Source organism: Rattus norvegicus, chromosome 2, assembly GCF_021556685.1.
Source record: "Rattus norvegicus strain SHRSP/BbbUtx chromosome 2, alternate assembly SHRSP_T2T, whole genome shotgun sequence".
NCBI classification, from domain to species: Eukaryota; Metazoa; Chordata; class Mammalia; order Rodentia; family Muridae; genus Rattus; species Rattus norvegicus.
In genome coordinates this window covers 89,297,619-89,320,379 of record NC_141535.1, presented here as the reverse complement: position 1 = coordinate 89,320,379, position 22,761 = coordinate 89,297,619, and the positions used below count along the sequence as shown (strand labels likewise).

Here is a 22,761-nt window from a genome sequence, read left to right as displayed (position 1 = left end):
TTTTGATAGCTGAGTAATATTCCATTGTGTAGATGTACCACATTTTCTGTATCCATTCCTCTGTTGAAGGGCATCTGGGATCCTTCCATTTTCTGGCTATTATAAATAAGGCTGCGATGAACATAGTGGAGCACGTGTCTCTTTTATAGGTTGAGGCATCTTTTGGGTATATGCCCAAGAGAGGTATAGCTGGATCCTCAGGCAGTTCAATGTCCAATTTTCTGAGGAACCTCCAGACTGATTTCCAGAATGGTTTTACCAGTCTGCAATCCCACCAACAATGGAGGAGTGTTCCTCTTTCTCCACATCCTCGCCAGCATCTGCTGTCACCTGAGTTTTTGATCTTAGCCAATCGCACTGGTGTGAGGTGAAATCTCAGGGTTGTTTTGATTTGCATTTCCCTTATGACTAAAGATGTTGAACATTTCTTTAGGTGTTTCTCAGCCATTCGGCATTCCTCAGCTGTGAATTCTTTGTTTAGCTCTGAACCCCATTTTTAATAGGGTTATTTGTTTCCCTGCGGTCTAACTTCTTGAGTTCTTTGTATATTTTGTATATAAGGCCTCTATCTGTTGTAGGATTGGTAAAGATCTTTTCCCAATCTGTTGGTTGCCGTTTTGTCCTAACCACAGTGTCCTTTGCCTTACAGAAGCTTTGCAGTTTTATGAGATCCCATCTGTCGATTCTTGATCTTAGAGCATAAGCCATTGGTGTTTTGTTCAGGAAATTTTTTCCAGTGCCCATATGATTGAGATGCTGCCATAGTTTTTCTTCTATTAGTTTTAGTGTATCTGGTTTGATGTGGAGGTCCTTGATCCAATTGGACTTAAGCATTGTACAAGGTGATAAGCATGGATCGATCTGCATTCTTCTACATGTTGACCTCCAGTTGAACCAGCACCATTTGCTGAAAATGCTATTTTTTCCATTTGATGATTTTGGCTCCTTTGTCAAAAATCAAGTGCCCATAGGTGTGTGGGTTCATTTCTGGGTCTTCAATTCTGTTCCATTGGTCTATATGTCTGTCTCTGTACCAATAACATGCAGTTTTTATCACTATTGCTCTGTAATACTGCTTGAGTTCAGGGATAGTGATTCCCCCTGAAGTCCTTTTATTGTTGAGGATAGCTTTAGCTATCCTGGGTTTTTTGTTATTCCAGATGAATTTGCAAATTGTTCTGTCTAACTCTTTGAAGAATTGGATTGGTATTTTGATGGGGATTGCATTGAATCTGTAGATTGCTTTTGGTAAAATGGCCATTTTTACTATATTAATCCTGCCAATCCATGAGCATGGGAGATCTTTCCATCTTCTGAGGTCTTTTTCAATTTCTTTCCTCAGTGTCTTGAAGTTCTTATTGTACAGATCTTTTACTTGCTTGGTTAAAGTCACACCGAGGTACTTTATATTATTTGGGTCTATTATGAAGGGTGTCGTTTCCCTAATTTCTTTCTCGGCTTGTTTCTCTTTTGTATAGAGGAAGGCCACTGATTTATTTGAGTTAATTTTATACCCAGCCACTTTGCTGAAGTTGTTTATCAGCTTTAGTAGTTCTCTGGTGGAACTTTTGGGATCACTTAAATATACTATCATGTCATCTGCAAATAGTGATATTTTGACTTCTTCTTTTCCGACCTGTATCCCTTTGATCTCCTTTTGTTGTCTGATTGCTCTGGCTAGAACTTCAAGAACTATATTGAATAAGTAGGGAGAGAGTGGGCAGCCTTGTCTAGTCCCTGATTTTAGTGGGATTGCTTCAAGTTTCTCTCCATTTAGTTTAATGTTAGCAACTGGTTTGCTGTATATGGCTTTTACTATGTTTAGGTATGGGCCTTGAATTCCTATTCTTTCCAGGACTTTTATCATGAAGGGGTGTTGAATTTTGTCAAATGCTTTCTCAGCATCTAATGAAATGATCATGTGGTTCTGTTCTTTCAGTTTGTTTATATAATGGATCACGTTGATGGTTTTCCATATATTAAACCATCCCTGCATGCCTGGGATGAAGCCTACTTGATCATGGTGGATGATTGTTTTGATGTGCTCTTGAATTCGGTTTGCCAGAATTTTATTGAGTATTTTTGCGTCGATATTCATAAGGGAAATTGGTCTGAAGTTCTCTTTCTTTGTTGTGTCTTTGTGTGGTTTAGGTATAAGAGTAATTGTGGCTTCGTAGAAGGAATTCAGTAGGGCTCCATCTGTTTCAATTTTGTGGAATAGTTTGGATAATATTGGTATGAGGTCTTCTATGAAGGTTTGATAGAATTCTGCACTAAACCCGTCTGGACCTGGGCTCTTTTTGGTTGGGAGACCTTTAATGACTGCTTCTATTTCCTTAGGAGTTATGGGGTTGTTTAACTGGTTTATCTGTTCCGGATTTAACTTCGATACCTGGTATCTGTCTAGGAAATTGTCCATTTCCTGAAGATTTTCAAATTTTGTTGAATATAGGTTTTTATAGTAAGATCTGATGATTTTTTGAATTTCCTCTGAATCTGTAGTTATGTCTCCCTTTTCATTTCTGATTTTGTTAATTTGGACACACTCTCTGTGTCCTCTCGTTAGTCTGGCTAAGGGTTTATCTATCTTGTTGATTTTCTCAAAGAACCAACTTTTGGTTCTGTTGATTCTTTCTATGGTCCTTTTTGTTTCTACTTGGTTGATTTCAGCTCTGAGTTTGATTATTTCCTGCCTTCTACTCCTCCTGGGTGTATTTGCTTCTTTTTGTTCTAGAGCTTTTAGGTGTGCTGTCAAGCTGCTGACATATGCTCTTTCCTGTTTCTTTCTGCAGGCACTCAGCGCTATGAGTTTTCCTCTTAGCACAGCTTTCATTGTGTCCCATAAGTTTGAGTATGTTGTATCTTCATTTTCATTAAATTCTAAAAAGTTTTTAATTTCTTTCTTTATTTCTTCCTTGACCAGGTTATCATTGAGTAGAGCATTGTTCAATTTCCACGTATATGTGGGCATTCTTCCCTTATTGTTATTGAAGACCAGTTTTAGGCCGTGGTGGTCCGATAGCACGCATGGGATTATTTCTATCTTTCTGTACCTGTTGAGGCCCGTTTTTTGACCAATTATATGGTCAATTTTGGAGAAAGTACCATGAGGAGCTGAGAAGAAGGTATATCCTTTTCCTTTAGGATAGAATGTTCTATAAATATCCGTTAAGTCCATTTGGCTCATGACTTCTCTTAGTCTGTCGACATCACTGTTTAATTTCTGTTTCCATGATCTGTCCATTGATGAGAGTGGGGTGTTGAAATCTCCCACTATTATTGTGTGAGGTGCAATGTGTGTTTTGAGCTTTAGTAAGGTTTCTTTTACGTATGTAGGTGCCCTTGTATTTGGGGCATAGATATTTAGGATTGAGAGTTCATCTTGGTGGATTTTTCCTTTGATGAATATGAAGTGTCCTTCCTTATCTTTTTTGATGACTTTTAGTTGGAAATTGATTTTATTTGATATTAGAATGGCTACTCCAGCTTGCTTCTTCTGACCATTTGCTTGGAAAGTTGTTTTCCAGCCTTTCACTCTGAGGTAGTGTCTGTCTTTGTCTCTGAGGTGTGTTTCCTGTAGGCAGCAGAATGCAGGGTCCTTGTTGAGTATCCAGTTTGTTAATCTTTGTCTTTTTACTGGGGAGTTGAGGCCATTGATATTGAGAGATATTAAGGAATAGTGATTATTGTTTCCCTTTATATTCATATTTGGATGTGAGGTTATGTTTGTGTGCTTTCATTCTCTTTGTTTTGTTGCCAAGACGATTAGTTTCTTGCTTCTTCTAGGGTATAGCTTGCCTCCTTATGTTGGGCTTTACCATTTATTATCCTTTGTAGTGCTGGATTTGTAGAAAGATATTGTGTAAATTTGGTTTTGTCATGGAATATCTTGGTTTCTCCATCAATGTTAATTGAGAGTTTTGCTGGATATAGTAACCTGGGCTGGCATTTGTGTTCTCTTAGGGTCTGTATGACATCAGTCCAGGATCTTCTGGCCTTCATAGTTTCTGGCGAGAAGTCTGGTGTGATTCTGATAGGTCTCCCTTTATATGTTACTTGACCTTTTCCCCTTACTGCTTTTAATATTCTTTCTTTATTTTGTGCGTTTGGTGTTTTGACAATTCTGTGACGGGAGGTGTTTCTTTTCTGGTCCAATCTATTTGGAGTTCTGTAGGCTTCTTGTATGTCTATGGGTATCTCTTTCTTTAGGTTAGGGAAGTTTTCTTCTATCATTTTGTTGAAGATATTTACTGGTCCTTTGAGCTGGGAGTCTTCACTCTCTTCCATACCTATTATCCTTAGGTTTGATCTTCTCATTGAGTCCTGGATTTCCTGTATGTTTTGGACCAGTAGCTTTTTCCGCTTTACATTATCTTTGACAGTTGAGTCAATGATTTCTATGGAATCTTCTGCTCCTGAGATTCTCTCTTCCATCTCTTGTATTCTGTTGGTGAAGCTTGTATCTACAGCTCTTTGTCTCTTCTTTTGGTTTTCTATATCCAGTGTTGTTTCCATGTGTTCTTTCTTGATTGCTTCTATTTCCATTTTTAATTCCTTCAACTGTTTGATTGTGTTTTCCTGGAATTCTTTCAGGGATTTTTGCGATTCTTCTCTGTAGGCTTCTACTTCTTTATTAATGTTTTCCTGTGTTTCCCTAAGTGTGTTCATGTCTTTCTTGAAGTCCTCCAGCATCATGATCAAATATGATTTTGAAACTAGATCTTGCTTTTCTGGTGTGTTTGGATATTCCATGTTTGTTTTGGTGGGAGAATTGGGCTCCGATGATGGCATGTAGTCTTGGTTTCTGTTGCTTGGGTTCCTGTGCTTGCCTCTCGCCATCAGATTATCTCTAGTGTTACTTTGTTCTGCTATTTCTGACAGTGGCTAGACTGTCCTATAAGCCTGTGTGTCAGGAGTGCTGTAGACCTGTTTTCCTCTCTTTCAGTCAGTTATGGGGACAGAGTGTTCTGCTTTCGGGTGTGTAGTTTTTCCTCTCTACAGGTCTTCAGCTGTTCCTGTGGGCCTGTGTCTTGAGTTCACCAGGCAGCTTTCTTGCAGCAGAAAATTTGGTCTTACCTGTGGTCCCGAGGCTCAGGTTCGCTCGTGGGGTGCTGCCCAGGGGCTCTCTGCAGCAGCAGCAACCAGGAAGACCTGTGCCGCCCCTTCCGGGAGCTTCAGTGCACCAGGGTTCCAGATGGTCTTTGGCTTTTTCCTCTGTCGTCCGAGATGTGTGTGCAGGGAGCAGTCTCTTCGGGTTTCCCAGGCTTGTCTGCCTCTCTGAAGGTTTAGCTCTCCCTCCCACGGGATTTGGGTGCAGAGAACTGTTTATCCGGTCTGTTTCTTTCAGGTTCCGGTGGTGTCTCAGGCAGGGGTCCTGCCGCTCCTGGGCCCTCCTCCACGGGAGCCCAGAGGCCTTATATAGTTTCCTCTTGGGCCAGGGATGTGGGCAGGGGTGAGCAGTGTTGGTGGTCTCTTCTGCTCTGCAGCCTCAGGAGTGCCCACCTGACCAGGCGGTTGGGTCTCTCTCTCACAGGGTCTGGGAGCAGAGAGCTGCTGCGTGCCGGGATCCGCGGGTGTGGGACTAAAATTTCAGATTTCTTATGTTTGCACTGCTTATCTGTAAGTTAGGGTTAGATTAAGAATTCAAGTTTCAGTTTTACAGTCAGTGTCTGCTGTTTTGAACTTTATGCTAAAACCAAGTCTGTGAGGAAAACATAGAATAGTCATACTGTATTGCCAAATGCTTGGTTGGTTTTTCCGGAAGTGGAATTTGTGGTTTGAATCAATGATCACACTGTAAGTTGTGAGAATATCTTCTCCCAAATCTCTCCTCTCTGCTGTTCTATGTAGTTCACCTTTTATTTCAATACCTCACCTATGTGTTCCAATTATATATATCCACTCCTTCCAGGCCATCTCATACTCTGCTGAAACAGCGTTTGTTTACTAGCTAGCTAGTAGTCCTTTTAATATGGCTCCTGAAATAGCTTCTGCAATTTGTATTGTTCTAAGTTGACTTGATATGAAGTCGATCTGCTAGGGATAAAAATAAATAATTTAGAAAATCCACTGGCAAGGAAATAATCAAAATCAAGCCTTAGGAATGTTGCTTTCAAACCATAGAGCAAGTGAAGGTTACAAGGCACATTTATAAAACACTTCTCCATTCATAATGACACGTAGGCCCGTGTTATTACAATTGTAACAATACTCAAAAATAAGCAAAATGCAATAAAACTCTCCAGCATAAAATAATGAGGAATAATTAAAGACTAGCAGGCTTGGGTAAACTGAAATACTATAATTAGGGGGCAGGATCTGGAGGACTATTTGAAAGAGAGGAATACGAGTATTTCTATGTTCAAAAGAGCTTTTCCAGTTCTCTTTGTTCAGTGGTAAAATGGAGTTCTTCTGGAGGGAGAAGTAAATCTTCACTTTGTTTTTTTTCCTCTTCTGAGGATGGTGCTTAGAGGTACTCCTGATGGTGTTGCGTTTGGCATACTGTTGTCGTAGGCTTTCCTACAATACAACCTCTAACAAAATTAGGCTGTCTCGAACCCCTGGCAACAGGATTGTTTACCTTTACACCAAGAAGGTTGGGAAGCACCTAAATCCGCATGTGGCATATGCCCAGGCATACTCCGAGGGGTTCGTGCTGTGAGGCCCAAAGTCCGTATGAGATTATCTAAGACAAAGAAGCACGTCAGCAGGGCCTATGGTAGCTCCATGTGTGCCAAGTGTGTCCATGACAGGATCAAGTGGGCTTTCCTTACTGAGGAGCAGAAAATCATTGTGAAAGTGTTGAAGGCACAAGCACAGAGTCAGAAAACAAAATAAATATGCAACTTTTTTAAGTAATAAAAATCAAGACTCGGTCTAAAAAGCAAAATCTTCACTCTGAGAAGCTCTGGTTGGGCCATGTCAAGATGGTTTGTCATAAGCAGTAGAACAGGGGTGTATCAGTATGCAATTAATTACTCAAATTGATTGCCTACCAGATAGGAGGCTCTTGGTCCAACTCCAGCAGCACACAAGTGTGCATGGTCATATACACTTGTAGGCCCAGCACTTGAATGAAGGAAGAAGGGTTTAGAAGTTCAAGCACATTCTAGAAAGCGTAGGCAATTCAAAGCTAGCGTGGGCTAGAGACCTCATCCCCTGAGGGAAAAAAGAATAATATTAGTTACATAATATCATTTTTCTAAAATAGATAATAATGCTATACTCTTATTTTAGTCTGCAGATCTTGGAGTATGTGTTGATGACATTTATTAGTTTAACATAATTTTGGTTTTGGGGAATTTCATATATGCATGCAATATAGTTTGATTATAATCACCCACAATTCTCCCCTCCAGTTCCTTTCTGGTTTGCCCCATGTGTCCCTTTCCCAACTACATACCTTTCTTCTCTTTTAAAAATAACAATGAATGCTGTCTTTGTTCTCATTGGTATGTGGGTATCCATTGGAGCACACCACTAAAGAAAACTGCTTCTCCCAACCCCAGTGTCCATCAAATGTCACTTCAAACACAGAAGTGGGGCTCATGACTTCTTCCTCCACATAAGCTAGAATTACTAGCTTTATCCAATGCAGGACTTTGCAGGTATCCTCAGCTGTTCTAAGTTTGTAAGGAAAGAGCTCCTCTCATGACAAATAAATCAGTATTTTTCTATGGACTTCCTCACATCCCTGCTCTTACAATCTTTGCCCCTAGTCTGAGATATTTTCTTTAAGCCTTTGTGGAAAGAAGTATGGTATATATCTTCACCATGTAGATAAGCACGCCACTGAGATTTATTTTAAAACTGAACTCTGTAATAAGAGAATCTTTGCTTTAAAAAGTTGATGAATGATAGATTATTATGACAGAATTCATGAAATTTGGAAAAGCAAGAGGACATTTACAGTGCTTGGAGATATAGAAATTCCATTCTACTGTATTGATAATGAGTTGGTATTTGAAATATATCTACAATATACTTAGAACGTGACTGACTAGCTTTTTCTGAATGTAGCCTGTTCCACCTTTGGTTTCTTAATGGTCTCTCATAGTTTGAATATAATATTCACCAGTTCTGTCAGCTTTTTTTTTTTACATTTGATTTGCTGTACTTAAGGCGGTCATTATGATTTTCATTGCTATTTGTATCCATTAGATAGTGCAGATAAATCCTCACAACTTTATCAAAAGGTCTGCAAACCACATCCAATAGTGCATCTGATACCCTGATGTCTAGACACATCCACTGTCTCCTACATTCAGAATAAGAGTCTTTTGTCATGTAAATACATTGGTTACATTTGCAGTTTATGTATTTAAAAAAGCATTATTTAATCTTCTAGAGACTGATTGGGAAGGGAGTGAGCACTTGCAAGGTGACCTAGGGAAGTTAATTTCATAGCATGAAGTAACTGTTACTTTCAGAAGAGATATATGTATGTGACTCTCACCCACAGGGGAGATGGTGTGTGTGGGAGCTTGCTCCTTTGACTGGGCAAGCTATCCAATTAGGGAAGTATTATCCACCAATACATTTTAAATTTGATTATTTCTTTATTCATGGGAATATTGGTAGCTCCTCCCATTTCTAATTTATTATTCCATTCTTACAAACATTATCTTAAATTCTAAAGGAGAAGTACCTCCTAATTTTGCTATTAGGTATTTTATTCTCTGGCTAAAACCTTACTATTCAGGACCTCTGAAAAACCAAGATGCCTTCTACAAGTGACCTTTCATGTTGCACACATTTCATTTTAAAAATAGCACTGCATGACAGGGACTACAGGACAACCAGGAAGAGTCGTGAGGATCCAGTATTAATGACATAGCAGAAGCCAGGGTCCTTGAACCAGACCAATGACTCATTACAATGAACATTTGTAAGTGAAGATATATGGACAGAGGGCTATATACTGTAGGGAACACTGTGACACACAATGCAACACACTACAGATAGATTCTATGCTTGCTTTTTTATTCTGTATTTATTTATCTATTTATTTATTCATTTACTTATTTAAAATATGTATATATTTTTATGGAGAGGTTGCAAAGGGAGAGGCCAGATATAGAGGATGGGGAGATGATAGGGACTAGGGTTCATGAGGTGAAATTCACAAACATTCTATTGGTCTCAATTGGGATCATCTTATAAGGTGCTAGTCACCAAGACCTGACACTATTATTAATGCTATGATGTGCTTAAAGATAGTACCCTAGCATGGCTTTACTCTGATAGACTCTACCAACAGTTGACTGAGGTAGATGCAGATATTTACATCTAAGTGTTGAATTGAAGTTGGGGACCCTTATGGTTGAATTAGGGAAAGGATTGAAGAAACTGTATGGGAGGGCTACACCATAGAAAGACCGGCAGTCTCAACCAACCTGAACCCTGGAAGATCCCAGAGAGTGAGCCAACAATCAGGCAACAACCAGGTCACCAGGCTGGTCTGAGGTCTTCAACACACACACACAGACACACACACACAGACACACACACACACACAGACACACACACACACACACACACACACACACACACATATATATATATATATATATATATATATATATATATATGGACTGCCTGGTCTGGCCTCAGTGGGAGAAGATGCACCTAATCCTTTAGAGGCTGGAGGCACCAAAGAAGGAGGATACCTGATAACATGGCACCCTCTCAAAGGGAAGAGGGAGGAGGAATGGGATGAGGAACTGTGGAAGCAGAGATTGGAGGGTAGCAATTGCTGAAATGTAAATAAATAAAATAATTTTTAAAGATTTATTTATTTATTAAAGGGCATTGGATCTCATGACAGATGGTTGTGAGCCATCATGTGGTTGCTGGGATTTGAACTGAGGACCTCTGGAAAAGCAGTCAATGCTCTTAACCACAGACCCATCTCTCCAGGACTCTTTTTTTTCCTTTTACTTTAAATTGGGTATTTTATTTATTTACATTTCAAATGTTATACCCTTTCCTGGTTTTCCCTCTGGAAACATCCTATCCCATCATCTTGGTGGTTTAGTCCCTGGGAACTATGGGGGCTCTGATTGGTTGATATTTTGGTTCTCCCTATGGGTTGCAAACTCTGTCAGTCCCTTCAGTCCTTTCTCTAACTCCTCTGTTGGGGGTCACCATGCTTAGACCAATGGTTGTGCAAGTACCTGCCTCTGTATTTGTCAGATTCTAGCAGAACCTCCCAGGAGACATCTATATCAGCTTCCTGTCAGCAAGCACTTTTTGGGATCCACTATGGTGTCTGGGTTTGGAGTCTGCATATGAGATGGCTCCCCAGGTGGGGAAGTCTGTGGATGTCCTTTCCTTCAGTCTCTGCTCCATACGTTGTCTCATTTCCTTCCTTGAGTATTTTGTTCCCACTTCTAAGAAAGACTGAAGCATCCATGGTTTGGTCTTCCTTCTTAAGGTTTGTGTGATCTGTTAATTGTATCTTGGGTATTCTGAGCTTTTGAGCTAATATCTACTTATCAGAGAATGCATACCAGGTATGTTATTTTGTGATTGGGTTACCTTGCATGGGATGATATTTTGTAATTCTGTCCATTTGCCTGTGATTTTCATGAAGTCATTGTTTTTAATAGCAGAGTAGTACTCCATTATGTAAAAGTGTAAATGTACCACATTTTCTGTATCCATTCCTCCATTCAAGAATATCTGGGAACTTTTCAGCTTCTGACTATTATAAAGAAGGCTGCTGTGAAAAGAGTAGAGTAAATGTCCTTGTTATACTTTACAGCATCTTTTGAGTATATGCCCAGGAGTGATATAGGTGGGTCCTCACATAGTACTTTGTCCAAGTTTCTGAGGAACCACCAGACTTATTTCCACAGTGGTTGTACCAGCTCACAATACTACCAACAATAGAAGAGTGTTCTTCTTTTTCCACATCCTTGCCAGCATCTGCTGTCACCTGAGTTTTTGATCTTAACCATTCTGACTGGTGTGAGGTAGAATCTCAGGGTTGTTTTGATTTGCATTTCCCTGATGACTAAGGATGTTGAACATTTCTTTAGCTATTTCTCAAGCATTCAGTATTCCTCAGTTGAGAATTCTTTGTTTAGATCTGTACCCTGATTTTAATAGGGTTATTTGGTTCTCTGGAGTCTAACTTCTTGAGTTCATTGTATATAGTGGATATTAGCCCTCTTTTTGGATATAGTATTGGTTAAGATCTTTCCCCAATCTGTTGGTTTCTGTTTTGTCCTTTTGACAGTGTCCTTTGCCTTACAAAAGCTTTGCAATTTTATAAGGTTCCAGTTGTCGATTCTTAATCTTAGATCATAACACTTTGGTGTTCTGTTCAGGAAATTTTCCCTTGTGCCCATGTGTTTTAGGCTATTCCACACTCATCTTCTATTAGTTTGAGTGTATCTGATTTTATGTGGAGGTCCTTGATCCACTTGGACTTGAGATTTGTACAATGAGATAAGAATGGATTAATTTGCATTCTTCTACATGCTGATCACTAATTGAACCACACATCATTTGTTGAAAATGCTGTCTTTTCCCACTGAATGGTTTTAGCTCTTTTGTCAAAGATCAAATGACCATAGGTGTTTGGGTTCAATTCTGTCTCTTCAGTTCTATTCCACTGATCTAATCACCTGTCTCTGTATCAATACCATGCAGTTTTTCTCCCTATTGCTCTGTACTACAGCTTGATGTCAGTGACAGTCATTCCCCTAGAATCTTTTATTGTTTAGAATACTTTTTGCTATCTTGGGTTTTTGTTATTCCAAATGAATTTGCAAATTGTTCTTTCTAACTCTATGAAAAAATGAGTTGGAATTTTAATGGAAATTGCATTGAATCTGTAGATTGCTTTTGTCAAGGTGGCCATTTTTACTATATTAATCCTGCCAATCTGTGAGCATGGGAGGTCTTTCCATCTTCCGAGGTCTTCTTTAATTTCTTTCTTGGGAGACTTGAAGTTCTTATCATACAGATCTTTCACTTGCTTGATTATAGTCACACCAAGGTATCTTATATTAGTAGTGAGTAGTGGAGGGTGTGATTTTTCTAATTTCTTCCTCAGCCTGTTTATCATTTACATAAAGGTAGGTTACTAGTTAATTTTATGTCCAGTTATTTGAGTTAATTTTATATCTGGCACATTGCTGAAGTTGTGTATCAGGTTTAGGAATTTCATTAAAAAAAACCAAAAATGAAAAAAATAGGACTGTTCTTAGTTGTGAATAAAAATATTAATAATGAATATTAGTACAAGGCAGAAAACCATTTAAATGAACTTTAAAATAGAAATACAACATACAAATGAAATTAGAGTGTTTTGATACTTTATATGCTTTTTTGATACATTAAATGTTAATGCTACTTTAATCCACATCTAAAAAATAGAAAATTGAGCGTAAAACATTAAAATGTTTTGTCCCAGCAGCATGTAGTCAAAACTAAATAAATAGGCCTACTTTTTATTTAAACTTAAACAAAATTCTTCTAGTAATTTTGAAAGAGAGCTGCTGCATTTTGTCTTAGATCATGAAATGTGTTCAGCTGCTCATCAATCCATACTCTGGAAGATGCAACCTGCTAGCAATGAATGCAAATCTCTGAATGAAGAATCTGCTATCATTAGATCTTGCCTGCTTCTTACTACCTATAGCTTAGATACTTCCTGTTCAGAAAATGAAATACAGGTTTAGAATGTCAACTATGGTGTCTTCCTCATAGGCATCATGTCTACCACCTAGACACACCCAGCTAACTGGAAATGCCACACTTCTGTACTCTACAAACTGCCGATCATATTTAGTAGGGAAATAATTGGAAGTAAAATATTTCTACAAACCCAAGATGGTATATTTCCAATTGCCTAGTTACTTACTGGAGTTCTCTGTAGTGGAATTCCCTGTAGTTTTTCAGGGTTTGTCAGCTTCTGGAAGACATTCTACCCTTTTTGATTTTACCAAGAGTAGTAATTTGTTAAGGACACTCATTAGTACATACAAGAACAGTTCTACCAGGTTACTGTTATGAATTTGACAAGCTTTCATTAAATATCTACCATGTCACAGACTGTCTTCTACGTATTAGAAAATATAAAGACCAAACTCTAGCTTGAGTTGAACTTCTGCACTTTTTCTTCCATGATTTAGTCTGCACTAGTGAGTCACTACCAGTACCGCTTTGGCTTCATGTGCGTATTCCATCTACCTTCACCTATGCCTAGCACCTTTTTGTGCCCCTGTGAGGTCAAAGTTGCATTCATTTCTCACATACTACCTACCACACTAGTATTCCCAGTGAACACACTGTTAAACTTTTCTCAATCACAGACATATGACAAACACTTCCCTAAAATCCATCCCTCTACTGAAATAGACTCCAGCTGTGACAATGTTTATAATTTCTCTGAAGCTGGAAATTTTCATCATGCTTCTACTTTTAGAAATGCAAATCTGTGATTAATCAATGAGTCACTTTGAATGTGTGATTCATTCTTTGGTTGTAGAGCAGGCTAAAACACATCACAAGGTGCGAAACTGAAGATTGATGCTCTTCCTGTCTTATAGAAGTGATTTCAAACTCTGGAAATGTGGGGATCAGGGCAGTTTTAGAGGACTGTGAGTTTTTTCCTTGCACAGGTATAACAGTTCTAGGCAATGGCTTTATATGCACGAGAACCCAGAGTGGGGACACAGACAGATGCATTACTGCTTTTTATGGCCACCAGCCAATCTACCAGAAATGGCAGCCTCTGTGTTCGGTGTGTTCTGTTTCAAATTTAAGATAAATAGTAGCAGAAGAAAACACCTTAGATTGACTTCAACCTGCACAGGTGTGTTCTCAGGACATGATCCTGAGTATTGGTTTACATACACATGAAAAAGGTACACATGCATGCACCAAACACACACCAAAAATATTTTATGACCCTTTCAGATATGAATCAAAGTATTTCTATTTTTCTTTGGAAGCTTACAGATAAGTCTTGTGAACTTACCTACCTAGTGACAAACATGCCATCACACTCAACTTTCTAAAGTCCTTTGTGGAGATATACATTCTGGTCTTCTTTCCATATTTTACCTACTGATCTGTCTCCCCAGTGTCCAGTCCTGTAAAATATCTTTATTCTTATTTGAAAGCTATTGCATAGCACAAAAGAATATGTAATTCTAAGTTTTAAAAAGCAGGCATGCTTGTCACTAGGTAGCCTGATATGTTTTTGAATTTAGAGAAACATTGATTAGGTGTGGAAAAGGTTGTTGTATAAGTCTTCATTTGCATGATTGAGGGAATTCCATATATAATAATTATTATTTAATGCTATAATTTATATAAAATTTATTATAAATTATATAATGTATATGTTATAAAATAATAACTATTATAATAATTATTATTATAGTCAATACTCATATGAACTTTGAAAACAAAGTTCACTTCTACCTGAATTCGGGTATAATGTATCTTTTCCAAAGTCCACCTCTGCACAAGTCTCATTGGAAGTAAAATATATAACTGAGATTAAACTGTGCATGTGAGTTTCTCCTTCTTGTTGTCCCTGATGTGTGATCCTGGTTTACTTAAGCTCTGTACAGCACACTGCAAACCTCCGACGAAATTTCCTCCCAGCTTTCTTTGCTCTCCAAATCCAAGTGGTAGAGAAGATCTTCCCAAGATACACCTACTGAGTTTTATTTGCTAAGAAAATTGTAGGTCCTCCTCTAACACTTTCTAAGTCAGTATTTCCTACGGTCATTTTTTCCTGTTATGTGATTTATTCTTATTAAAATCAGCTTTTTCTCTCAAAATATCATTGAATTGTTCTGAATCTTGAATTCCCACATCCAGCCAAGAGTGTTCAGTCATTCTAGTAGGTACAGGAGGCAATCCTGATTCTGGGATGATTGCTTAGCCCACAGCTGATTATATTTTTATTTCTGTCTTTAAAAATCCAAGAGATTACAATTTCAGATTACACTAGGTTAATGGTTCTTTATAAAAGTTATACTGTGGGTGTTAGGACCAATGTTGGGGTTTAAATCTCGGTTCCCTCACAGACAAAGCCTATCACGCCAACATGGTTCCATGTCGAGAGCCTTAATGAGAGAAGAAGAGGAGAGGAAGGAAAGGTTGGCCATGAACATGTGGAGGGAAGGAAGGAGGTAGAGAGAAGGGACAGGGAAGAGGGGAAGAGCAGGGAAGAGAAGAGAACAAAGAGAAGGAGAAGGGCTCAAGCAGCCCCTTATATAGTTTCAGGCACAGGTAGCTGTTGCCAGGAAACGGTGGGGTGAAGCATACCTGGTTGTTCCCAGGTAGCTGTAGGGGTGGAGCTTAGACAGAATACCAACATTCTCCTGTTTTGGTTTAATTAAAAAAGAAAAATTAGGTAGGCAATGGTGGAGCAGGGATAGGGTCAGCATGATCTCTGACTACTTTCTGCTTGCTGGCCAGGAGTCAGGCTATAAATCTATCTCTAGCTATGATATCACCTGAGGAATTATAATTCCATTGGGGATTTTGGTTAGGTATTGCCTCAGATCCAATAGGATACGTCCCATCTGTTTGATGTATCTCATCTGCATGTATTTTTGCCTGCTCCCAAGCTCGCTAGTGTTCCTTTGGAAGTAAATTATTAGTAAGGATCATATATACATCGTGGAAAGTCAAGCTATAAGATTGGGTAGTGTACTGGGACTCTTTAATAAAGGTGCATGAATTAGAGGTATAGGAACCCAGTCTGTTTTCTGTCTGAGAAAGTTCATTCAGTGAAAAAAGGACATGTACCCTGACCAGCCCATCTACACTGGCTACCTCTCTTAACGGAAAAACTGGTGTGGGTCAGGCATCTCTGGCAATGAGGGGTTTGGCTATGGTCTTGGAGCAGGTGATAGGAGGGTTGAAAGTTTGTGCCAGTGCAGGGAGATTGGAGTGTCCTACAGCTGGCACAGGAAGTCTGGAGCGGTCAATCGAGAAGGCTCTGGGATAACCTGGTGAGAAGGAGAAACTGAGGTGATGGCTCGGGATTTTGGAAGTGTGAAAGCAGGCATGTGGTGAAGAGGTGGTTCATTAGTTGTGTCGAGAGTTGTACCCGTTTCATCTGGTGCCCGTTTCATAGGTAAGAGGAGTTGGGTGGGGCAGCAAAGGGAACACAGAGAGGCTTAGAGCAAAGATATGTGAAGGCTTGGACGTAAGTAATCTCTTCCGATTTACTAGACTGCCGGCAATAATTGTGAAGAGCCCGTAAAATTGAGGAATTTAGAGTGTTGTTATGGGGCCATTTTGAACCATTATATAATGAATACTGTGTACAGATATCATTGCATAGGTGTATCAATTTTGATGTCATCCTAAGAGTGATTTTGTGTGTATGTTTGAAGTCCCTGAATAGCTCACTGGGGGAAGTTACCGAGTCATCCGTCCTGGTGTCCCAGAAGAATTAATCTGAATAATAGGAGCACTCTGCCTGGCCAGGTGTCTGGGTCGTCACCTGAAGGACATAAACAATGGGTCCCAGACTGCCAAAAAAGCGTTCCTATCCAGGCCTGAGATTTTGTGCCAGCTGTGAGAGCCCGGAGCAAGAGGGGAGCGAGGAAGTGCTTTCGAGGGAAACTCCACCCAATGACTGATGTCCTATATTGTATGTTAGCTAAGAAAATTCCTGTAATCTCAGAAAAACTGGCCAGGCTTTATCTGGGAAATTGGGGGTCTTCCTTGCCAACCAGAATAGACATACCATCTGCCAGTGTTTGTTGTGGAAATTGTAGCTTCAGTCTGGTAGCAGGAAAAGTAGAAACATGTAGTTGGGGAGGGTTTGTCTAAGCAGCAAGAGTTGGTACCACAGGGTGAACCAGGCAGGGCAGTAGTTCACACCAAAGTTTGAATGTGTACTAGCTGAAGCAGAAACTTACATGGTGGAAGCCCTGAATCCCACAGCAGCCAGCCGGTAGTGGTGTCCAATGGCAGCGGATGCTAAGGATGTAATGCCTGGATGCTGTGGATGCAACAACTGCGTGGCAGCAATCCGGTAGCACATGGGGGCAGAGGAGCGTGTCTCCATTCTTCCCCGCCATGGCACTGCACCCATGGTGAGCAACCTCAACTGCTTTGGGCCAGCGGGTGCTGGGGAGGAGCAAGTGGCTCCATTCCTCCCCACCGTGTGCCATATAGGTATGGGGAGATCAATCACCTTGTACAAGCCACCAATGTTAGGTCCAGTGTTGGGGTTTGAATCTCAGCTCATGCCCAGACAAAGCATACCAAGAAAACATGGTTTACATGAAGAGGTTTAATGAGAGAACAATGGAGAGGAAAGGCCAGCTATGAGCACATGGAGGGAAGAAGTGGTGGTAGAGAGAAGGGACAGGGAAGAGGGGAAGAAAGCAGAGCAGAGAAGGACAAAGAAAACGAGGAGGGGGGAAGCAGCCCCTTATAGAGTGTCAGGCAAAGCTGGCTGTTGCAGACAGCTGTGGGGAAGAGCATACCTGGCTGATCCTATAGCTGTGGGGGTGGAACTTAGACAGAATACCAACAGTCCCCCATTTTGGTTTAATTAAAAAAGAAAAAAATTAGAGGCAATGGTTGAGCAGGAATAGGGTCGTCGTTATCTCTGGTAAACATATATCACATTTTAGGGAAAACCCCTCAGCTATATACTGGATTAAAGTTTTATTCGGTATGCTAAGGGTGTTCTTAATTCATACCATCACAAATATTTGTCTAGTAAATAAAAGAAGAATAATGATTACTATTGAAAAATATGTATTAAATGAGATAGAATTCATATTATATGCTGAGTATATTTCTCTATGAAGAAGACGTAGGGAGGGGGAGAATCAATTGTTATTCTAAGCAAATTTGTGATATATAGTATTAGAATAGGACGTGGTGGCAAATACTTATCTATCTATTCTGCTAAGATCTACTGAGTGCTTCATCATAGACAGAGGTTTTCACGAAAACAAAAATAATGACATGTATATCAACCAAGCACCCAGAACTGTTGAGTCATGGGGAAGGTGACACTCCATTGAGTTATAAAACAAACGCTGAAGGAACAACCATGGGAAACAATACTGGAAAACGATCTGGTCACCAAGTATATGTGTTAGGAAGGGGGTTTCTCAGAAAATGAATAACCACTTCCTATGTGGGTTGGTTGGATTTGGTTTGAAGGTGAGAAGAAAATGAATGTTGATTGTTTGAAAGAAGAAAATTTTTTATCACAACTGTTGACTTAGTAATCTGGAATGAACTTCCTAAACAATATCATTTCGTACAACCATAAGCCAACAACACTAAATCCATGCAATATGCTTATGACAAGTTACAAAATGACTGAATATTTCCCACATTAAAATGGAAGCAGTTAGGAGCTGGTGATTATTGACAGAATACAGGGTAGATATTATTATAGCAATGTATGCTACAATAGCACAGTGAATAGCTCACATAACTCATATGCACAGTCCAATCTCAGTTCTTTATTTTACTTCAAATGAGAATGTGCAGAGGTGGACTTTGGAAAAGATACATTGAACCCAGAATTTAGTTACAAGTGAACTTAGTTTTCAAAGTTCCTATGAACATTATCTCTAATAATAATAATTGTAATAATTATTATTTGTATAACATATAGCACAATAACAGTGAAGCAGATTGATTAATGTGTGGTACATGCCTGATGTGCTGGAGTCACTAGCCAATTGTGAGACTTCTCATCTATTTCCCAGAAGGTAGAGCCATTCTTGGTGTCATGCTGAATATTGCCTAATATTTTCTGAAGGAAATTAACAATAGTTAACCTCTTGGTTCACAGTGAGGAAAAGCATGGCACCTGTGTACTTGGCATGGCAGGAAGATCCCAATAGCTCCAGTAATATCCCTAATATTTTGACAAGCAAATTTTTCAGACCTAGAAAACGTAATCGACACAGTATATATCAGATTACACATGAGGAGTCAGCTAAAGTAAGAGAGTGATTGATTTTCCTAATTTTAAGTGGCAGCTCGATATTCCCATGTGGTGGCCATCATTGTTATCGTCATTTCCTGAAAGCAAAATCAAAGGTGACCTTAATACCTAGCCACATACCTAGTCACAGATAGTTGATGGATCATGTACAGCACAGCGTTAACTGTAAAGTTAATGTGTCCTTGGGAAATCTTACCCAGTACTTTGGCCACTGGAGAAATGCATGCTAGTGGCTTCATAGTGCATTACAAAGATGAACAAGTAATACCCACTTTAACCTTTTAATTTCAGGGCTTTCAAGGATTTGTGCCTAGGATATATGTTTGGAACTCTTGAAAATTGTACAAGAATTTAAAATATTTTCATGTACAATTATGGCTTCTCTGGGCAGTCATATACTGAAGTAGCTAAATTTTAGCTTGGTTGGAATGCTTCATTTTAGACTCATTTGAGACTTTTAGATGAAGTCTCCTTAGTTTTGTTCCTAATGGATACCCATCCACCAAAAAAAAAAAAGATAAAAAGTATTACTTGGTTCATGTGAGTAAAACAAAAATCGTTTAATTTGTAAAATAAATGTGGATAGAGTTAACTTTTATTTCTTTGCTTTAAGGTGTGGGTGTCTTTGTGTGTGTGTGTGTGTGTGTGTGTGTGTGTGTGTGTGTGTGTGTGTGTTTCTGTCTCTCTGTGTGTCTGAGGCTGTCTGTGTGAGTGTCTGTATGTATCTGTTAGTGTGTGTGTGTGTGTGTGTGTGTGTGTGTGTGTGTGTGTGTGTGTGTTATATGTATACTACATTTATATCACTGAGTTGTGGTCAAACTTCCAAATCCCCTGCCTCAACCTCTCATGGAGCTGAGATTATAAGACATCAGTCCATGATAATCCAATGGCATTTTTCCTTGTAATCTTTTTATGTATCCACACTGACTAACTAAATAAGATAAAGCAGTATACTTTTGAATAATGCATTAGTATTCTTAACATCTACTTCAAGGATTTTGTGCATTTTGAGCAAATTAGAATTATCTCACCAAATTAAACAGTGTTAAGTAGAAAACAGTAGTAGATATTGCAGAGCAAATCAGATGAGAGCTGTGTTCTCCTAATTGTTTTAATTTTGAGAGTTTTAGTGAGTACATTGGATTAACAAGTCTTAAAAAATCTCTTAATTTTTTTAAAAATATCTCTTAATTTTTGTGAAAATTTAATATGGCAAAAGTAACCTTATATTTGTGTACACACAGTTTTAATGTTGGCAATTTTATTAATTTTGAAAATGTATACACACCACACACACACACACACACACACACACACACACACACACACACACATATACATATATAGTTTCTCTCCATTATTTTACAGCATATAAAGAAAAATTGAAATACTGGGTCATTCTACCCTATAATAGAATTTAGAGAATTTTCCATTGTCTTAGAGTTTTGTTAGTTATTGAGAATAGTGCACATGCTCCTATGTACAAGTCCCACAGAACTACAAAAATACAAATGATGAGCCCAGGAAGACATATCAATTATAACTATGGGGTTTTATATATGTGTCTGTGTCTGTGTCTGTGTCTGTGTCTGTGTCTGTGTCTGTGTCTGTGTCTGTGTCTGAGTCTGTGTCTGTGTCTGTGTCTGAGTCTGTGTCTGTGTCTGTGTCTGTGTCTGTGTCTGTGTCTGTGTCTGTGTCTGTGTCTGTCTCTCTGCCTCTGTCTCTGCCTTTGCTTCTGCCTGCGCCTGTGCCTATGTCTGTGCTGTCAGTATCTGTCTCTATGTATATATAACTATACTGTAGTGTTGGGTAATATAAGATGAAAGGTGAGAATTGCATATTGTGGCTTCCTAGTGAGGAACATGGCTTTGAGCAGATTCTTGAGGGAGCATTAGCATGACATGAGAAGCTTAGAATGCTAGGGTAACATCATTTCAGGTAAGAAATCTGGGAGGAGGCACGCAGAATGGCGATGTTGAGGGAAGGCTAACCTGAAAATCTGAGAGTTGTTTACTAACATGAATTACAAGACACTAATGAATAGGTTTGTGGAATTGGTGTCCTATTTTTTTTTTACTTTTTTTTTATTAACTTGAGTATTTCTTATATACATTTCGAGTGTTATTCCCTTTCCCGGTTTCCGGGCAAACATCCCCCTCCCCCCTCCCCTTCATTATGGGTGTTCCCCTCCCCACCCTCCCCCCATTGCCGCCCTCCCCCCAACAGTCTAGTTCACTGGGGGTTCAGTCTTAGCAGGACCCAGGGCTTCCCCTTCCACTGGTGCTCTTACTAGGATATTCATTGCTACCTATGAGGTCAGAGTCCAAGGTAAGTCCATGTATAGTCTTTAGGTAGTGGCTTAGTCCCTGGAAGCTCTGGTTGCTTGGTATTGTTGTACATATGGGGTATCAAGCCCCTTCAAGCTCTTCCAGTTCTTTCTCTGATTCCTTCAACAGGGATCTTATTCTCAGTTCACTGGTTTGCTGCTGGCATTCGCCTCTGTATTTGCTGTATTCTGGCTGTGTCTTTCAGGAGTGATCTACATCCGGCTCCTGTCGGTCTGTACTTCTTTGCTTCATCCATCTTGTCTAATTGGGTGGCTGTATATGTATGGGCCACATGTGGGGCAGGCTCTGAAGGTGTTCCTTCAGTCTCTGTTTTAATCTTTGCCTCTCTATTCCCTGCCAAGGGTATTCTTGTTCCCCTTTTAAAGAAGGAGTGAAGCATTCACATTTTGATCATCCATCTTGAGTTTCATTTGTTCTAGGCATCTAGGGTAATTCAAGCATTTGGGCTAATAGCCACTTATCAATGAATGCATACCATGTTTGTCTTTCTGTGATTGGGTTAGCTCAATCAGGATGATATTTTCCAGTTCCACCGATTTGTCTATGAATTTCATAAAGTCGTTGTTTTTGATACCTGAGTAATATTCCATTGTGTAGATGTACCACATCTTCTGTATCCATTCCTCTGTTGAAGGGCATCTGGGTTCTTTCCAGCTTCTGGCTATTATAAATAAGGCTGTGATGAACATAGTGGAGCACGTGACTTTTTTATATGTTGGGGCATCTTTTGGGTATATGCCCAAGAGAGGTATAGCTGGATCCTCAGGCAGTTTAATGTCCAATTTTCTGAGGAACCTCCAGACTGATTTCCAGAATGGTTGTATCAGTCTGCAACCCCACCAACAATGGAGGAGTGTTCCTCCTTCTCCACATCCTTGCCAGCATCTGCTGTCACCTGAGTTTTTGATCTTAGCCATTCTCACTGGTGTGAGGTGAAATCTCAGGGTTGTTTTGATTTGCATTTCCCTTATGACTAAAGATGTTGAACATTTCTTTAGGTGTTTCTCAGCCATTCGGCATTCCTCAGCTGTGAATTCTTTGTTTAGCTCTGAACCCCATTTTTTTATTAACTTGAGTATTTTTTATATACATTTCGAGTGTTATTCCCTTTCCCTGTTTTCGGGCAAACATCCCCCTCCCCCCTCCACTTCCTTATGGGTGTTCCCCTCCCAACCCTCCCCCCATTGCCGCCCTCCCCCCATAGACTAGTTCACTGGGGGTTCAGTCTTAGCAGGACCCAGGGCTTCCCCTTCCACTGGTGCTCTTACTAGGATATTCATTGCACCTATGGGGTCAGAGTCCAGGGTCAGTCCATGTATAGTCTTTAGGTAGTGGCTTAGTCCCTGGAAGCTCTGGTTGCTTGGCATTGTTGTACTTTTGGGGTCTCGAGCCCCTTCAAGCTCTTCCAGTTCTTTCTCTGATTCCTTCAACAGGGGACCTATT

At 39.6% G+C, this 22,761-nt stretch overlaps 1 protein-coding gene and 1 pseudogene across 5 annotated transcripts in view; both read left to right on the top strand.

Moving 5' to 3' along the window:
- Positions 1-22,761, top strand: part of Ralyl (RALY RNA binding protein-like) — a 787,740-nt gene that overhangs the window by 159,406 nt on the left and 605,573 nt on the right. The window lies entirely within an intron of this gene.
- LOC147996154 (large ribosomal subunit protein eL34 pseudogene) lies at positions 5,514-9,492 on the top strand (annotated as a pseudogene).